This window comes from Panulirus ornatus, chromosome 50 (genome assembly GCF_036320965.1).
Source record: "Panulirus ornatus isolate Po-2019 chromosome 50, ASM3632096v1, whole genome shotgun sequence".
NCBI lineage: Eukaryota > Metazoa > Arthropoda > Malacostraca > Decapoda > Palinuridae > Panulirus > Panulirus ornatus.
Window position 1 is genome coordinate 32,194,307 of NC_092273.1, and position 20,026 is coordinate 32,214,332.

A 20,026-nucleotide genomic window follows, 5' to 3' on the forward strand; every position below is an offset into this window, starting at 1 on the left:
ATGTTCACTGGTCATGGGTTGAGGATGTTTGATGTATTTGATGGTCACTAGCCATGGGTTGATGATGTGTGATAATGGTCACTGGTCACGGGTTGAGGATGTGTAATGATGATGATGGTCACTGGTTATAGGTTGTTGATGTGTGATGATGATGATGGTCACTGGTCATGGGTTTTGGATATTTGATGATGGTAATGGTCATTGGTCATGGGTTGAGGATGTGTGATGATCATGATGGTCACTGGTCACGCGTTGTGGATGTGTGATGATGATGATGGTCACTGGTCATTAGCTTTGGATGTGTGATGATGATGATGGTAACTGGTAATGGGTTGAAGAAGTGTGATGATTGTCACTGGCCATGGGTTGAGGATGTGTGATGATTATGATGGTGGCTGATCATGGGTTAAGGATGTTTGATAATTATGATGGTCACTGGTCATGGGTTGTTGATGTGTGATTGTGATGATGGTCATTGGTCTTGGGTTGTAGATGTGTGATGATAATGGTATGGTCACCGATCATGGGTTGAGGATGTGTGATGATGATTATGGTCATTGGCTTCCGTTGTGGATGTGTAATGATGATGATGATAGCCACTGGTCATAGGTTGTACATATGTGATGATGATGGTCACTGGTCATGGGTTGTGGATGTGCATTGACGATGGTTACTGTTCATAGGTTGTGGATGTGAGATGATGATGATTGTCACTGGTCATGGGTTGAGGATGTGATGATGATCATGGTCATTGGTCATCCATTGTGGATGTGTAATGATGATGATGATGATGGTCACTGGTCATGGGTTGTGGATTTGTGATGATGTTCACGTGTCATGGTTTGAAGATGTGTGATGATGATGATGGTCATTGGTCATGTGTTGAGGATATGTGATGATGGTCACTGGTCATGGGTTGAGGATGTGTGATGATGATGATGGTCACTGGTCATGAGTTGTGGATGTGTGATGATGATGATGGTCACTGGCCTTGGGTTGTGGATTTTTGATGATGGTGATGATCATTAGTCCAGGGTTGAGGATTGATGACGATGGTCACTGGTTGTGGATCCGTGATGATGATGATGGTCACTGGTCATGGGTTTTAGATGTGTGATGACGATGGCCACTGGTCATGGGTTCTGGATGGGTGATGATGATGGTCACTCTTCATGGTTTGTGGATGTTTGATGATGATGGTCACTGTTCATGGGTTGTGGATGTGTGATTATGATAATGGTCACCGGTCATGGTTTAAGGATGTGTGATGATGATGCTGGTCACTGTTCATGGGTTGGGGATTTGTGAAGATGAAGGTTACTGTTCATGGGTTGAGGACATGTGATGATGATGATGGTCACTGGTCATTGAGTTGTGGAAGTTTGATGATGATGATGGTCACTGGTCATGGGTTTTGGATGTGTGATTATAATTATGGTCGCTGGTCATGGGTTGAGGATGTATGCCGATAGTCACTGTCCTTGGGTTCATGATATGTGATGATGGTCACTTGTCATTGGTTGAAGATGCGTGAGGATGATGATGGTCTCTGGTCATTTGTTGTGGATGTGTGATGATGATGATGGTCACTTGGATTGTATATATGTGATGATTATGAGGATGGTCACCGGTTATGGGTTGTGGATGTGTGATGATGATGATGGTCACTGGTCATATTTTGTAGATGTGAGATGATAATTATGAAGGTCACTGGTCATGGGCTGAGTATGTGTGATGATGATGATGGTCACTGGTCATCAATTGTTAATGTGTAATGATGATGATGATAATGGTCACTGGCCGTGGGTTGTGGATGTGTGATGATCGTGGTTACTGGTCATGGGTTGTGGATGTGTGATGACGACTGTTACTGTTCATAGGTTATGGATTTGTGATGATGCTTATGGTCACTGGTCATGGGTTGTGGATCTGTGATGATGATGATGATCACTGGTCATCGGCTGAGGACGTGTGATGATGATAATGGTCACTGGTCATGGCTTGAGGATGTGTGATGATGATGATGGTCACTGTTCATGAATTGTGGATGTGTGATGATGATAATGGTCACTGGCAATGGGTTGTGGATATTTGATGATAGTGATGATCATTAGTCCTGTGTTGAGGATGTGATGATAATGGTCACTGGTCATGCGTTGTGGATGTGTGATGATGATGATAGTCACTGGTCATGGGTTGTGGATGTGTGATGACGATGGTCAATTTTCATGGATTGTGGATGGGTGATGATGATGGTCACTATTCATGGTTTGTGGATGTGTGATGATGATGGTCACTGTTCATGGGTTGTGGATTTTTGATGATAATGGTCTATGGTCATGGGTTGTGGATGTGTGATGATGATGGTGGTCACTGGTCATGGGTTTTGGATGTTTGATGATGGAGATGGTCACTGGTCATGGGTTGAAGATGTGTGACGATGATGATTGTCAGCGGTCATGGGTTGTGGATGGGTAATGATGATAATTATCATGGTCACTGGTCATGGGTTGTGGATGTGTGATGATGATGATGATCATGGTCATCAGTCATGGGTTGTGGATATATGATGACGAGGTTACTAGTCATGGGTTGTTGATGTGTGATGATGATGATGGTCACTGGTCAGACGTTGTGAATGTGATGATGATGATGATGATGGTCACTGGTCATGGTTTGTGGATAAGTGATGATGATGATGGTCACTGGTCATGGGTTGTGGATGTGTGATGATGAAGGTCAATGGTCATGGGCTGAGGACGTGTGATGATGATGATGGTCACTGGTCATGGGTTGTGGAAGTTTCATGATGATGATGGTTACTGGTCATGGGTTTTGGATGTGTGATTATGATTTTGGTCACTGCTCATTGGTTGAGGATGTATGCCGATCGTCACTGTCCATGGGTTCATTATATTTGATGATGATGGTCACTTGTCATGGGTCGAGGATGTGTGAGAATGATGATGGTCTCTGGTCATTTGTCGTGGATGTGTGATGATGATGATGGTCTCTTGTCTTGGATTGTAGATATGTGACGATTATGATGATTGTCACAGGTTATGGGTTGTGGATGTGTGATGATGATGATGGTTACGGGTCATGGGTTGTAGATGTGTGATGATAATTATGATGGTCACTGGTGATGGGCTGAGGATGTGTGATGATGATGATGGTCATTGGTCATCCGTTGTTAATGTGTAATGGTCATGGGTTGTGGATGTGTGATGATGATGGTGGTCACTGGTGATGGGTAGTGGATGTGTGATGATGACTGTTAATGTTCATGGGTTGTGGATTTGTGATGATGCTGATGGTCACTGGTCATCGGCTGTGGATGTGTGATGATCATAATGGTCACTGGTTATGGGTTGAGGATGTGTGATGATGATAATGGTCACTGGTCATGAGTTGTGGATGTGTGATGATGATGATGGTTACTGCTCATGGGTTGTGGATGTATGATGACGATGGTTACTGCTCATGGGTTGTTGATGTGTGATTATGTTGATGGTTACTGGTCATGGGTTGTGGATGTGTGATGATGATGATGGTCACTGGTTATGGGCTGTGGATGTTTGATGATTGTAATGGTCACTGATAATGGGTTGAGGATGCTTGATGATTGTCACTGGCCATGGGTTGAGGATGTTTGATGATGATGATGGTCACAGGTCATGGGTTGAGGATGTGTGATGATGATGATAGTCATTTGTTATTGGTTGAGGATGTATTATAATGTTCACTGGTCATGGGTTGAGGATGTGCGAAGATGGTGATGGTCACTGGTCATAGGTTGAGGATGTGTGATGATGGTCACTGTTCATTTGTTGAGGATGTATGATGATGATGATGGTCACTGGTCATGGGTTGTGGATATGTGATGGTGATGATGGTCACTATTCATGGGTTGTGGATATTTCATGATGGTGATGTTCTCTGGTCATGGTTTGAGGATGTGTGATGATGATGCTGGTCTCTGGTCATGCGTTGGGGATGTGATGATGATGATGATGATGATGGTCACTGGTCATGGGTTGTGGATGTGTGATGATGATGATGGTCATTGGTCATGGTTTGTGGATTGTGATGATGATGGTTACTGGTCATGGGTTGCGGAAGTGTGATGATGATGATGGTCACTGGTCATGGGTTGTGGATGTGTGATGATGATGATGGTCACTGGTCATGGTTTGTGGATGTGCGATGATGATGCTGGTCACTGGTCATGCGTTGTGGATGTGATGATGATGATGATGATGATTTTCACTGGTCATGGGTTTTGGATGTGTGATGATGATGATGGTCACTGTTTATGGTTTGTGGATGTGTGATGATGATGAAAGTCACTGGTCATGGGTTGAGGATGTGTGATGATGATGATGGTCACTGGTCATGGGTTTTGGAAGTGTGATGATGATGATGGTCACTGGTCATAGGTTCTGGACGTGTGATTATGATTATGGTCACTGGTCATGGGTTGACGATGTATGCCGATAGTCACTGTCCATGGGTTCATGATATGTGATGATGATTGTCACTTGTCATGGGTTGAGGATGTGTGAGGATGATGATGGTCTCTGGTCATTTGTTGTGGATGTGTGATGGTGATGATGGTCACTGGTCTTGGGTTGTAGATATGTGATAATGATGATGGTCACTGGTTATGAGTTGTGGATTTGTGATGATACTGATGGTCACTGTCATGGGTTGTGGATATGTGATGATGATGATAACTGGTCATCAGCTGTGGATGTGTGATTATGTTTATCACTGGTCATGGGTCGTGGATGTTTGATGGTGATGATGGTCACTGTCATGGGTTGAGAATATGTGATGATGATGATGGTGAATGGTCATGGGTTGAGGATGTGATGATGATGTTGTTCAATGGTCATGGGTCAAAGATGTGTGATGATGATAATGGTCACGCGTCATGGGTTGTGGATATGTGATGATGATGATGGTCACTGGTCATGGGCCTTGGAATTGTCATGATGATGATGGTTACTGGATATGGGTTGATGATGTGTGGTGATGGTCACTGGTCATGTGTTGATTATGTGTGATGATGATGGTCATTGGTCATGGGTTGTGGATGTCTTATGATGTTCAATGGTCATGGGCTGAGGATGTTTGATGATGTTGATGGTCACTGACCATGGGTTGAGGAAGTGTGATAAAGGTCACTGGTCATGTGTTGAGGACGTGTAATGATGATGATGGTCACTGGTCATAGGTTGTTGATGTGTGATGATGATGATGATGGTCACTGGTCATGGGTTGAGGATATTTGATGATGGTAATGGTCATTGGTCATGGGTTGAGGATGTGTGATGATCATGATGGTCACTGGTCACGCGTAATGTATGTGTGATGATAATGGATGTGTGATGATGATGTTCATTGGTCATGAGTTGTGGATGTGTGATGACGATGGGCACTGGTCATGGATTGTGAATGTGTGATGATGATGATGGCCACTGGTCATGGGTTGTTGATGTGTGATGATGAAGGTAACTGGTCATGGGTTGAGGACGTGTGATGATGATCATGGTCACTGGTCATGGGTTTTGGATGCGTGATTATGATTATGGTCACTGTTCATGGGTTGAGGATGTATGCCGATAGTCAATGTGGATGGGTTCATGATATGTGATGATGATGGTCACTTGTCATGGGTTGAGGATGTGTGAGGATGATGATCGTCTCTGGTCATTTGTTGTGGATGAGTGATGGTGATGATGGTCACTGGTCATGGGTTGTAGATGTGTGATGATAATGATGATGGTCACTGGTGATGGGCTGAGGATGTGATGATGATGATGGTCACTGGTCATCCGTTGTTAATGTGTAATGATGATGATGATAATGGTCACTGGTCATGGGTTGTGGAGGTGTGATGATGTTGGTTGTCACTGGTCATGGGTTGTGGATGTGTGATGACGACTGTTACTGTTCATGGGTTTTGGATTTGTGATGATGCTGATGGTCACTGGTCATGGGTTGTGGATGTGTGATGATGATGATCACTGGTCATCGGCTGTGGATGTGTGATGATGATAATGGTCACTGGTCATGGGTTGTGGATGTGTGATGATGATGATGGTCACTGGTCATGGGTTGTGGCTTTGTGATGATGATGATGGTCACTGGTCATGAGTCATGGAAGTTTGATGGTGATTATGGTCACTTTCATGGGTTGAGAATATGTGATGATGATGATGGTCAATGGTCATGGGTTGAGGATGTGATGATGATATTATTCAATGGTCATGGGTCAAGGATGTGTGATGATGATGATGGTCAATGGTCATGGGTTGTGGATATGTGACGATGATGATGGTCACTGGTCATGGGTCTTGAATTTTTGATGATAATGATGGTCACTGGTCATGGGTTGAGGATATGTGATGATGGTCACTGGTCATGTGTTGAGGATGTGTGATGATGATGGTCATTGGTCATGGGTTGTGGATGTGTTATGATGTTCACTGGTCATGGGTTGAGGATGTTTGATGTATTTGATGGTCACTGGCAATGGGTTGAGGATGTGTCATAATGGTCACTGGTCATGGGTTGAGGATGTGTAATGATGATGATGGTCACTGGTCATAGGTTGTTGATGTGTGATGATGATGATGGTCACTGGTCATGGGCTGTGGATATTTGATGATGGTAATGGTCATTGGTCATGGGTTGAGGATGTGTGATGATCATGATGGTCACTGGTCACGCGTTGTGGATGTGTGATGATGATGATTGTCACTGGTCATTAGCTGTGGATGTGTGATGATGATGATGATGGTAAATGGTAATGGGTTGAAGAAGTGTGATGATTGTCACTAGCCATAGGTTGAGGATGTGTGATGATGATGATGGTGGCTGGTCATGGGTTAAGGATGTGTGATAATTATGATGGTCACTGGTCATGGGTTGTTGATGTGTGATTGTGATGATGGTCATTGGTCTTGGGTTGTAGATGTGTGATGATAATGGTATGGTCACCGATCATGGGTTGAGGATGTGTGATGATGATTATGATCATTGGCTTCCGTTGTGGATGTGTAATGATGATGATGATAGTCACTGGTCGTAGGTTGTACATATGTGATGATGATGGTCAATGGTCATGGGTTGTGGATGTGCGTTGATGATGGTTACTGTTCAGAGGTTGTGGATGTGAGATGATGATGATTGTCACTGGTCATGGGTTGAGGATGTGTGATGATGATTATGGTCATTGGTCATCCATTGTGGATGTGTAATGATGATGGTGATGGTCACTGGTCATGGGTTGTGGATTTGTGATGATGTTCACGTGTCATGGTTTGAAGATGTGTGATGATGATGATGGTCATTGGTTATGTGTTGAGGATATGTGATGATGGTCACTGGTCATGGGTTGAGGATGTGTGATGAAGATGATGGTCACTGGTCATGAGTTGTGGATGTTTGATGATGATGATGGTCACTGGCCATGGGTTGTGGATATTTGATGATGGTGATGATCATTAGTCCAGGGTTGAGGATGTGATGACGATGGTCACTGGTTGTGGATGCGTGATGATGATGATGGTCACTGGTCATGGGTTGTGGATGTGTGATGACGATGGCCACTGATCATGGGTTCTGGATGGGTGATGATGATGGTCACTGTTCATGGTTTGTGGATGTGTGATGATGATGGTCACTGGTCATGGGTTGTGGATGTGTTATGATGATAATGGTCACCGGTCATGGTTTGAGGATGTGTCATGATTATGCTGGTCACTGGTCATGGGTTGTGGATGTGTGAAGATGAAAGTCACTGGTCATGGGTTGAGGCCATGTGATGATGATGATGGTCACTGGTCATTGGGTTGTGGAAGTTTGATGATGATGATGGTCACTGGTTATGGGTTTTGGATGTGTGATTATAATTATGGTCACTGGTCATGGGTTGAGGATGTATGCCGATAGTCACTGTCCATGGGTTCATGGTATGTGATGATGATGGTCACTTGTAAGGGATTGAAGATGCGTGAGGATGATGATGGTCTCTGGTCATTTGTTGTGGATGTGTGATGATGATGATGGTCACTTGGATGGTAGATATGTGATGATTATGGAGATTGTCACCGGTTATGGGTTGTGGATGTGTGATGATGATGATGTTCACTGGTCATTGGTTGTAGATGTGAGATGATAATTATGAAGGTCACTGGCGATGGCCTGAGGATGTGTGATTATGATGGTCACTGGTCATCCATTGTTAATGTGTAATGATGATAATGATAATGGTCATTGGTCATGGGTTGTGGATGTGTGATGATGATCGTGGTTACTGGTCATGGGTTGTGGATGTGTGATGACGACTGTTACTGTTCATAGGTTGTGGATTTGTGATGATGCTGATGGTCACTGGTCATGGGTTGTGGATCTGTGATGATGATGATGGTCACTGGCCATGGGTTGTGGATATTTGATGATAGTGATGATCATTAGTCCTGGGTTGAGGATTTGATGATGATGGTCATTGGTCATGCGTTGTGGATGTGTGATGATGATGATGGTCACTGGTCATGGGTTGTGGATGTGTGATGACGATTGTCAATTTTCATGGGTTGTGGATGGGTGATGATGATGGTCACTGTTCATGGTTTGTGGATGTGTGATGATGATGGTCACTGTTCATGGGTTGTGGATGTTTGATGATGATAATGGCCACTGGTCATTGGTTTTGGATGTTTGATGAGGGTGATGGTCACTGGCCATGGGTTGAAGATGTGTGACGATGATGATTGTCACTGGTCATGGGTTGTGGATGTGATATGATGATGGTCACTGGTCATGGTTGTGGATGTGATGATGATGATGGTCACTGGTCATGGTTTGTGGATGATGTGATGTATGTGATTGATGGTATCATGGTCATGGTTGTGGATGTTTCATGATGTATGTCTCATGGCATGGTTTGATGATGTTGATGATGACTGGTCCACTGGTCATGGGTTGAGGATGGTGTGATGATGTTGATGATGGTCATGGTCATGGTTGTGGATGTGTGATGATGATGATGGTCACTGGTTTGTGTGTGAAGCTGTAGTTGATGTTATAGTCAGAGTTGGGGGGGTGTGGGTCGTGTGGTGTGAGGCAGTGGTGTGAGTTAGGTATGGAGTTGGTTGGCTCGGCGATTGTTGAGAGAGTAGGATGAGATGAGCGCTGTGATTGAGTAGTCACTGGTATGGGATGCACGTAGTGATTGGTGATGTCTGATGGGTTGTGTGTATGATAATGTATGCAGATGTAGATGTAGCAGGCTGGTTAGGAGGAATGTCCTGTCATGTATTATGAGAGTCATGGCTTGTTGTTGATGTATTTGTCAGTGGATGATGATATGGTCATGTCTGGTGAGTGTAGATGGCTGTCAGGGGTGATAGTTGATGATGATTAGTGTGATTGTGGTGCACTGCATGGTTATGTATATCTGTCTGGGTGATATGATGTTCTGTCAGTGATTATGATGGTCTGCATGTGTATATTTAGTCACGCTGTTGATTGTGTGATGTCTGTGAGATTGAGCCTTGTTCAATGTGATATGTACTGATTGGAGTGATGAGGTTTGGATTGATATGTGAGTAAGTCCTTATGTTGAGATGTATGTTCTGCATGTGGATGTGATTGAGTCACTGTATGGGTAGATATGATGCACGTCAGGTTTATTGATGTGATGAGGTCAGGTCGTTGTGATATATGTGATAGTCGTTCTGTGAAGCTTGAGAATAATATCATGGATGTGGAGATGATATATTATCACTTCATAGTTTTGTATTTATGATCGTCATGTGTGATGTTTATGACGATGATGATGTCGCTGGTCATGTTGAGGTGTTATGAGAGTCATGTCATGTTGTGATGTTGAGTGATGTGCATGGTCAGGGTGGTTTATGATGAGATCAGTCTGGCTGATTGTGATGTGTGATGGTCACTGGTCAGTTGAGATATGTATGACAGGTCACTGGTCATATTTGCATGGGTAATGATTATGGCACTGCTCAGGTTGTGGATGTTAAAGATGATGGTCACTGCATGGTTGCATGTTGATATGTTATGGTACTAGTCATGATTGAGGATGGTGATGAGATGGTCAATGGTCATCTTTGATATTAAGATGATGATGATCATGGTCGGTTGGGTTGTATGTGTATGATTGATGTCACTGGTCATGGGCTGTGATGTGTATGATGATGATGGAATGTTAATGGTTGAAAAAGTGTGATGATTGTACAGTCATGGTTGAGATTGTGAGATGATGATATCATGGCATTGGTTGACGATGTATTATAATGTTCACTGTCATGTTGAGTGTGTGAAGATGGTGATGGTCATGGTATAGTTAGAGTGTGAGCGGTCACTGTTCATTGTTGAGATGTAGATAGATGATGGTCATGGTCAGAGTTGTGGATATGTGATTGATGATGTCTATCTGGTTGTGATATTTCATGATGTGATGTCTCTGTCATGGTTTGAGAATGTTGATGATGATGCTGTCACTGTCATGCTTGTGGATGTGGATGATTGTTGATGGTCAATGTCATGGTGTGGATGTGTGATGATGATGATGGTTCTGGTTTGAGGATATTGATGATGGAATGGTCATTGGTCATGGGTTGAGGATGTTGATGATATATGGTCACTGGTCATGGTGTGGATTGTGTGATGGATGTTGATGGTGTGATGATGATGTTCATTGTCATGAGTTTGGGATGTGTGATGACGATGGGCACTGGTCATGGATTGTGCATGTGCGATGATGATGATGGTCACTGGTCATGGGTTGTTGATGTGTGATGATGATGATTGTCGCTGGTCATGGGTCTTGGATGTGTGATGATGATGATGGTCACTGGTCATAGTCTGTGAATGTTTTATGATGGTGATGTTCACTGGTCATGGGTTGAGGATGTGTGATGATGATGGTCGCTGGTCATCCGTTGTGGATGTGTAATCATGAAGATGATGATGGTCACTGGTAGTGGGTTCAGATGTGTGATGATCATGGTCACTGGACAGTGTTGGGGATATGTGATGATGAGGGTGGTCATTGGCCATGAACTATGGATATGTGATGATTATAATGGTCACTGGTAATGGGTTGAGGATGTGTGATGATTTTCACTGGCCATGGGTTGAGGATGTGTGATGTTGATGGTCACTGGTCATGGGTTATGGATGTGATGATGATGGTCACTGGTCATGGGTTGTTGATATATGATTGTGATGATGGTCACTGGTCCTGGGTTGTTGATATATGATTGTGATTATGGTCACTGTTCTTGGGTTGGAGATGCTTGATGATGATGAATATTGTCACTGGTGATGGGTTGTGGATGTATGATGATGATTAAGTTCACTAGTCATAGGTTTTGGATATGTGATGATGATTGTCACTGGTCATGGGTTGTAGATGTGTGATGATGACGATGATGATGATGGTCGCTGGTCATGGTTTGAGGGTGTGTTATGATGATGGTCACTGGTCATGGGTTGTGGATGTGTGATGGTGATGATGGTCACTGGTCATGGGTTGTTGATGTGTTATGATGATGAGGATGATCACTGGTCATGGGTCGTGGATGTGTGATGGTGATGATGGTCACTGGTCATGGGTTGAGAATATGTGATGATCATGGTCACTGGTCATGGATTGTGCATGGGTGATAATGATTATGGTCACTGCTCATGGGTTGTGGATGTGTAATGATGATGATGGTCACTGGTCATGGGTTTTGCATGTTTGATAATGGTTATGGTAACTAGTCATGAGTTGAGGATGTGTGATGATGATGGTCAATGGTCATCCGTTGTGGATATGTAATGATGATGATGATCATGGTCGGTCTTGGGTTGTTTATGTGTAATGATGATGATTGTCACTGGTCATGGGCTGTGGATGTGTGATGATGATGATGGTAACTGTTAATGGGTTGAAAAAGTGTGATGATTGTAACAGGTCATGGGTTGAGGATGTGTGATGATGATGATAGTCATTGGTCATTGGTTGACGATGTATTATAATGTTCACTGGTCATCGGTTGAGGATGTGTGAAGATGGTGATGGTCACTGGTTATAGGTTGAGGATGTGTGATGACGGTCACTGTTCATTTGTTGAGGATGTACGATGATGATGATGGTCACTGGTCATGAGTTGTGGATATGTGATGGTGATGATGGTCACTATTCATGGGTTGTGGATATTTCATGATGGTGATGTTCTCTGGTCATGGTTTGAGAATGTGTGATGATGATGCTGGTCACTGGTCATGCGTTGTGGATGTGATGATGATGTTGTTGATGGTCAATGGTCATGGGTTGTGGATGTGTGATGATGATGATGGTTACTGGTCATGGTTTGTTGATGTGTGATGATGATGATGGTTACTGGTCATGGGTTGTGGATGTGTGATGATGGTCACTGGTCATGGGTTGAGGACGTGTGATGATGATGATGGTCACTGGTCATGGGTTGTGTAAGTGTGATGATGATGATGGTCACTGGTCATAGGTTTTGGATTTGTGATTATGATTATGGTCACTGGTCATGGGTTGACGATGTGTGCCGATAGTCACTCTCCATGGGTTCATGATATGTGATGATGACGGTCACTTGTCATGGGTTGAGGATGTGTGAGGATGATGATGGTCTCTGGTCATTTGTTGTGGATATGTGATGGTGATGATGGTCATTCCTCTTGGGTTGTAGATATGTGATGATGATGATGGTCACTGGTTATGGGTTGTGGATTTGTGATGATACTGATGGTCACTGTCATGGGTTGTGGATGTGTGATGATGATGATGATAACTGGTCATCGGCTGTGGATGTGTGATGATGATGATGGTCACTGGTCATGGGTCGTGGATGTTTGATGGTGATGATGGTCACTGTCATGTGTTGAGAATATGTGATGATAATGATGGTCAATGGTCATGTGTTGAGGATGTGATGATATTAAATGGTCATGTGTCGAGGATGTGTGATGATGATATTGGTCACGGGTCATGGGTTGTGGATATGTGATGATGATGGTCACTGGTCATGGGGGTTGGATATGTGTTGATGATTTTAACTGGATATGGGTTGAGGATGTGTGCTGATTGTCACTGGTCATGTGTTGATTATGTGTGATGATGATGGTCGTTGGTCATGGGTTGTGGATGTGTTATGATGTTTACTGGTCATGGGTTGAGGATATATGATGATGTTGATGATCAATGGCCATGGGTTGTGTAAGTGTGATGATGATGATGGTCACTGGTCATAGGTTTTGGATTTGTGATTATGATTATGGTCACTGGTCATGGGTTGACGATGTGTGCCGATAGTCACTCTCCATGAGTTCATGATATGTGATGATGACGGTCACTTGTCATGGGTTGAGGATGTGTGAGGATGATGATGGTCTCTGGTCATTTGTTGTGGATATGTGATGTTGATGATGGTCATTCTTCTTGGGTTGTAGATATGTGATGATGATGATGGTCATTGGTCATGGGTTGAGGATGTGTGATGTTGATGGTCACTGGTCATGGGTTATGGATGTGATGATGATGGTCACTGGTCATGGGTTGTTGATATATGATTGTGATGATGGTCACTGGTCATGGGTTGTTGATGTATGATTGTGATTATGGTCACTGTTCTTGGGTTGGAGATGCTTGATGATGATGAATATTGTCACTGGTGATGGGTTGTGGATGTATGATGATGATTATGTTCACTAGTCATAGGTTTTGGATATGTGATGATGATTGTCACTAGTCATGGGTTGTAGATGTGTGATGATGACGATGATGATGGTCGCTGGTCATGGTTTGAGGGTGTGTTATGATGATGGTCACTGGTCATGGGTTGTGGATGTGTGATGGTGATGATGGTCACTGGTCATGGGTTGTTGATGTGATATGATGATGAGGATGATCACTGGTCATGGGTCGTGGATGTGTGATGGTGATGATGGTCACTGGTCATGGGTTGAGAATATGTTATGATCATGGTCACTGGTCATATATTGTGCATGGGTGATAATGATTATGGTCACTGCTCATGGGTTGTGGATGTGTAATGATGATGATGGTCACTGGTCATGGGTTTTGCATGTTTGATAATGGTTATGGTAACTAGTCATGAGTTGAGGATGTGTGATGATGATGGTCAATGGTCATCCGTTGTGGATATGTAATGATGATGATGATCATGGTCGGTCTTGGGTTGTGTATGTGTAATGATGATGATTGTCACTGGTCATGGGCTGTGGATGTGTGATGATGATGATGGTAACTGTTAATGGGTTGAAAAAGTGTGATGATTGTCACAGGTCATGGGTTGAGGATGTGTGATGATGATGATAGTCATTGGTCATTGGTTGACGATGTATTATAATGTTCACTGGTCATCGGTTGAGGATGTGTGAAGATGGTGATGGTCACTGGTTATAGGTTGAGGATGTGTGATGACGGTCACTGTTCATTTGTTGAGGATGTATGATGATGATGATGGTCACTGGTCATGAGTTGTGGATATGTGATGGTGATGATGGTCACTATTCATGGGTTGTGGATATTTCATGATGGTGATGTTCTCTGGTCATGGTTTGAGAATGTGTGATGATGATGCTGGTCACTGGTCATGCGTTGTGGATGTGATGATGATGATGTTGTTGATGGTCAATGGTCATGGGTTGTGGATGTGTGATGATGATGATGGTTACTGGTCATGGTTTGTTGATGTGTGATGATGATGATGGTTACTGGTCATGGGTTGTGGATGTGTGATGATGGTCACTGGTCATGGGTTGAGGACGTGTGATGATGATGATGGTCACTGGTCATGGGTTGTGTAAGTGTGATGATGATGATGGTCACTGGTCATAGGTTTTGGATTTGTGATTATGATTATGGTCACTGGTCATGGGTTGACGATGTGTGCCGATAGTCACTCTCCATGGGTTCATGATATGTGATGATGACGGTCACTTGTCATGGGTTGAGGATGTGTGAGGATGATGATGGTCTCTGGTCATTTGTTGTGGATATGTGATGGTGATGATGGTCATTCTTCTTGGGTTGTAGATATGTGATGATGATGATGGTCACTGGTTATGGGTTGTGGATTTGTGATGATACTGATGGTCACTGTCATGGGTTGTGGATGTGTGATGATGATGATGATAACTGGTCATCGGCTGTGGATGTGTGATGATGATGATGGTCACTGGTCATGGGTCGTGGATGTTTGATGGTGATGATGGTCACTGTCATGTGTTGAGAATATGTGATGATAATGATGGTCAATGGTCATGTGTTGAGGATGTGATGATGATATTAAATGGTCATGTGTCGAGGATGTGTGATGATGATATTGGTCACGGGTCATGGGTTGTGGATATGTGATGATGATGGTCACTGGTCATGGGGGTTGGATATGTGTTGATGATGATTTTAACTGGATATGGGTTGAGGATGTGTGCTGATTGTCACTGGTCATGTGTTGATTATGTGTGATGATGATGGTCGTTGGTCATGGGTTGTGGATGTGTTATGATGTTTACTGGTCATGGGTTGAGGATATATGATGATGTTGATGATCAATGGCCATGGGTTGTGTAAGTGTGATGATGATGATGGTCACTGGTCATAGGTTTTGGTTTTGTGATTATGATTATGGTCACTGGTCATGGGTTGACGATATGTGCCGATAGTCACTCTCCATGGGTTCATATGTGATGATGACGGTCACTTGTCATGGGTTGAGGATGTGTGAGGATGATGATGGTCTCTGGTCATTTGTTGTGGATATGTGATGTTGATGATGGTCATTCTTCTTGGGTTGTAGAAATGTGATGATGATGATGGTCATTGGTCATGGGTTGAGGATGTGTAATGATGCTGATGGTCACTGGTCATAGGTTGCTGATGTGTGATGATGATGATGGTCAGTGGTCATGGGTTGAGGATATTTAATGATGGTAATGGTCATTGGTCATGGGTTGAGGATGTGTGATGATCATGATGGTCACTGGTCACGCGTTGTGGATGTGTGATGATGATTAATGTGTGATGATGATGTTCATTGGACATGAGTTGTGGATGTGTGATGACGATGGGCACTGGTCATGGATTGTGAATGTGTGATGATGATGATGGTCACTGGGCATGGGTTTTGGATATGTGATGATGATGATGGTCGCTGGTCATGGGTCTTGGATGTGTGATGATGATGATGGTCACTGATAATAGGTTGTGAATGTTTTATGATGGTGATGGTCACTGGTCATGGGATCAGGATGTGTGATGATGATGATGGTCACTGGTCATCCGTTGTGGATGTGTAATCATAATGATGATGATGGTCGCTGGTAGTGGGTTGTAGATGTGTGATGATCATGGTCACTGGACAGGGTTGGGGATGTGTGATGATGAGGTTGGTCACTGGTCATGGGCTATGTATGTGTGATGATTATAATGGTCACTGTTAATGGGTTGAGGATGTGTGATGATTGTCACTGGCCATGGGTTGAGGATGTGTGATTATGTTGATGGTCACTGGTCATGGGTTAAGGATGTGATGATGATGGTCACTGGTCATGGGTGGTTGATATGTGATTGTGATGACGGTCACTGTTCTTGGGTAAAAGATGCTTGATGATGAATATTGTCACTGGTCATGGGTTGTGGATGTATGATGATGATTATGTTCACCAGTCATGGGTTTTGGATGTGTGATGATGATTGTCACTGGTCATGGGCTGTAGATGTGTGATGATGACAATTGTCACTGGTCATGGGTTGTGGATGTGTTATGATGATGAGGATGGTCGCTGGTCATGGGTCGTGGATGTGTGATGGTGATGATGGTCACTGGTCATGGGTTAATATGTGATGATCATGGTCACTGGTCATGGATTGTGGATATGTGATGATGATGATGGTCACTGGTCATAAGTTGTGGATGTGTAATGATTATGATGGTCACTGGTCATGGGTTTTGGATGTTTGATAATGGTTATGGTAACTAGTCATGGGTTGAGGATGTGTGATGATGATGGTCAATGGTCATCCGTTGCGGATATGTAATGATGATGATGATCATGGTCATCGGTCTTGGGTTGTGTATGTGTGATGATGATGATTGTCACTGGTCATGGGCTGTGGATGTGTGATGATGATGATGGTAACTGGTAATGGGTTGAAAAAGTGTGATGATTGTCACTGGCCATGGGTTGAGGATATGTGATGATGATGATGGTCGTTGGTCATGGGTTAAGGATATGTTATGATGATGATGGTCACTGGTCATGGGTTGAGGATGTGTGATGATGATGATTGTCACTGGTCATGGGTTTTATATGTGTGGTTATGATTATGGTCACTGGTCATGGGTTGAGGATGTAAGACAATAGTCACTGTCCATGGGTTCATATGTGATGATGATGGTCACTTGTCATGGGTTGAGGATGTGTGAGGATGATGATGGTCTCTGGTCATTTATTGTGGATGTGTGATGGTGATGATGGTCACTGGTCTTGGGTTGCTGATATGTGATGATGATGATGATTGTCACTGGTTATGGTTTGTGGATGACTGATGATGGTTATGGTCACTGGTCATGTAGTGTAGATGTGTGATGATAATGATGATGGTCACTGGTGATGGGCTGAGGATGTGTGATGATGATGATGGTCACTGGTCATCCGTTGTTAATGTGTAATGATGATGATGATGATGGTCACTGGTCATGGGTTGTGGATGTGTGATGATGATGGTGGTCACTGGTCATGGGTTGTGGATGTGATGACGACTGTTACAGTTTATGGGTTGTGGATTTGTGATAATGTTGATGGTCACTGGTCATGGTTGTGGATGTGTGATGATGATGATGATCACTGGTCATCGGCTGTGGATGTGTGATGATGATAATGGTCACTGGTCATGGGTTGTGGATATGCGATGATGATGATGGTCAGTTATCATGGGTTTTGACTTAGTGATGATGATGGTCACTGGTCATGGGCAGTGGATGATTGATGGTGATGTTGGTCACTGTCATGGGTTGCGAATATGTGATGATGATGATGGTCAATGGTCATGGGTTGAGGAAGTGAACATGATGTTGTTCAATGGTCATGAGTCGAGGATGTGTGATGATGATGATGGTTACTGGTCATGCGTTGTGGATATGTGATGATGATGGTCACTGGTCATTGGTCTTGGATTTTTGATGATGATGATGGTCACCGATCATGGGTTGAGTATGTGTGATGATGGTCACTGGTCATGTGTTGAGGATGTGTGATGATGATTGTCATTGGGCATGGGTTGTCGATGTCTTATGATGTTCACTGCTCATGGGTTGAGGATGTATGATGATGTTGATGGTCACTGGCCATGGGTTGAGGATGTGTGATAATGGTCACTGGTCATGGGTTGAGGATATGTAATGATGATGATGGTCACTGGTCATATGTTGTTGATATGTGATGATGATGATGGTCACTGGTCATGGGTTGTGGATATTTGATGATGGTAATGGTCATTGGTCATGAGTTGAGGATGTGTGATGATCATGATGGTCACTGGTCACGCTTTGTGGATGTGTGATGATGATGGATGTGTGATGACGATTATGTTCATTAGTCATGAGTTGTGGATGTGTGATGACGATGGGCACTGGTCATGTATTGTGAATGTGTGATGATGATGATGGTGACTGGTCATGGGTTGTGGATGTTTGATGACGATGATGGTCAATCTTCATGGGTCTTGGATGTGTGATGATGATATTGGTCACTGGTCATGGGCTATGAATGTTTTATAAAGGTGATGGTCACTGGTCATTGGTTGAGGATGTGTGATGATGATAATGGTCACTGGTCATCCGTTGTGGATGTGTAATCATGATGATGATGGTCACTGGTAGTGGGTTGTAGATGTGTGATGATGATCACGGTCACTGGACAGGGATATGGATATGCGATGATGATGGTGGTCTCTGGTCATGGGCTATGGATGTGTGATGATTATAATGGTCATTGGTAAGGGGTTGAGGATGTGTGATGATTGTCACTGGCCATGGGTTGAGGATGTGTGATTATGATGGTCACTGTTCATGGGTTATGGATTTGATGATGATGGTCACTGGTCATGAGTTGTTGATATATGATTGTGATGACGGTCACTGGTCATGGGTTGTTGATATATGATTGTGATGATGGTCACTGTTCTTGGGTTGGAGATGCTTGATGATGATGAATATTGTCACTGGTGATGGGTTGTGGATGTATGATGATGATTATGTTCACTAGTCATGGGTTTTGGATGTGTGATGATGATTGTCACTGGTCATGGGTTGTAGATGTGTGATGATGACGATGATGATGATGGTCGCTGGTCATGGGTTGAGGATGTGTTATGATGATGGTCACTGGTCATGGGTTGTTGATGTGTAATGGTGATGATGGTCACTGGTCATGGGTTGTGGATGTGTTATGATGATGAGGATGGTCACTGGTCATGGGTCGTGGATGTGTGATTGTGATGATGGTCACTGATCATGGGTTGAGAATATGTGATGATCATTGTCACTGGTCATGGATTGGGCATGGGTGATAATGATTATGGTCACTGGTCATGGGTTGTGGATGTGTAATGATGATTATGGTCACTGGTCATGGGTTTTGCATGTTTGATAATGGTTATGGTAACTAGTCATGGGTTGAGGATGTGTGATGATGATGGTCAATGGTCATCCGTTGTGGATATGTAATGATGATGATGATCATGGTCGGTCTAGCGTTGTGTATGTTTGATGATGATGATTGTCACTGGTCATGGGCTGTGGATGTGTGATGATGATGATGGTAACTGGTAATGGGTTGAAAAAGTGTGATGATTGTAACAGGTCATGGGTTGAGGATGTTTGATGATGATGATGATAGTCATTGGTCATTGGTTGAGAATGTATTATAATGTTCACTGGTCATG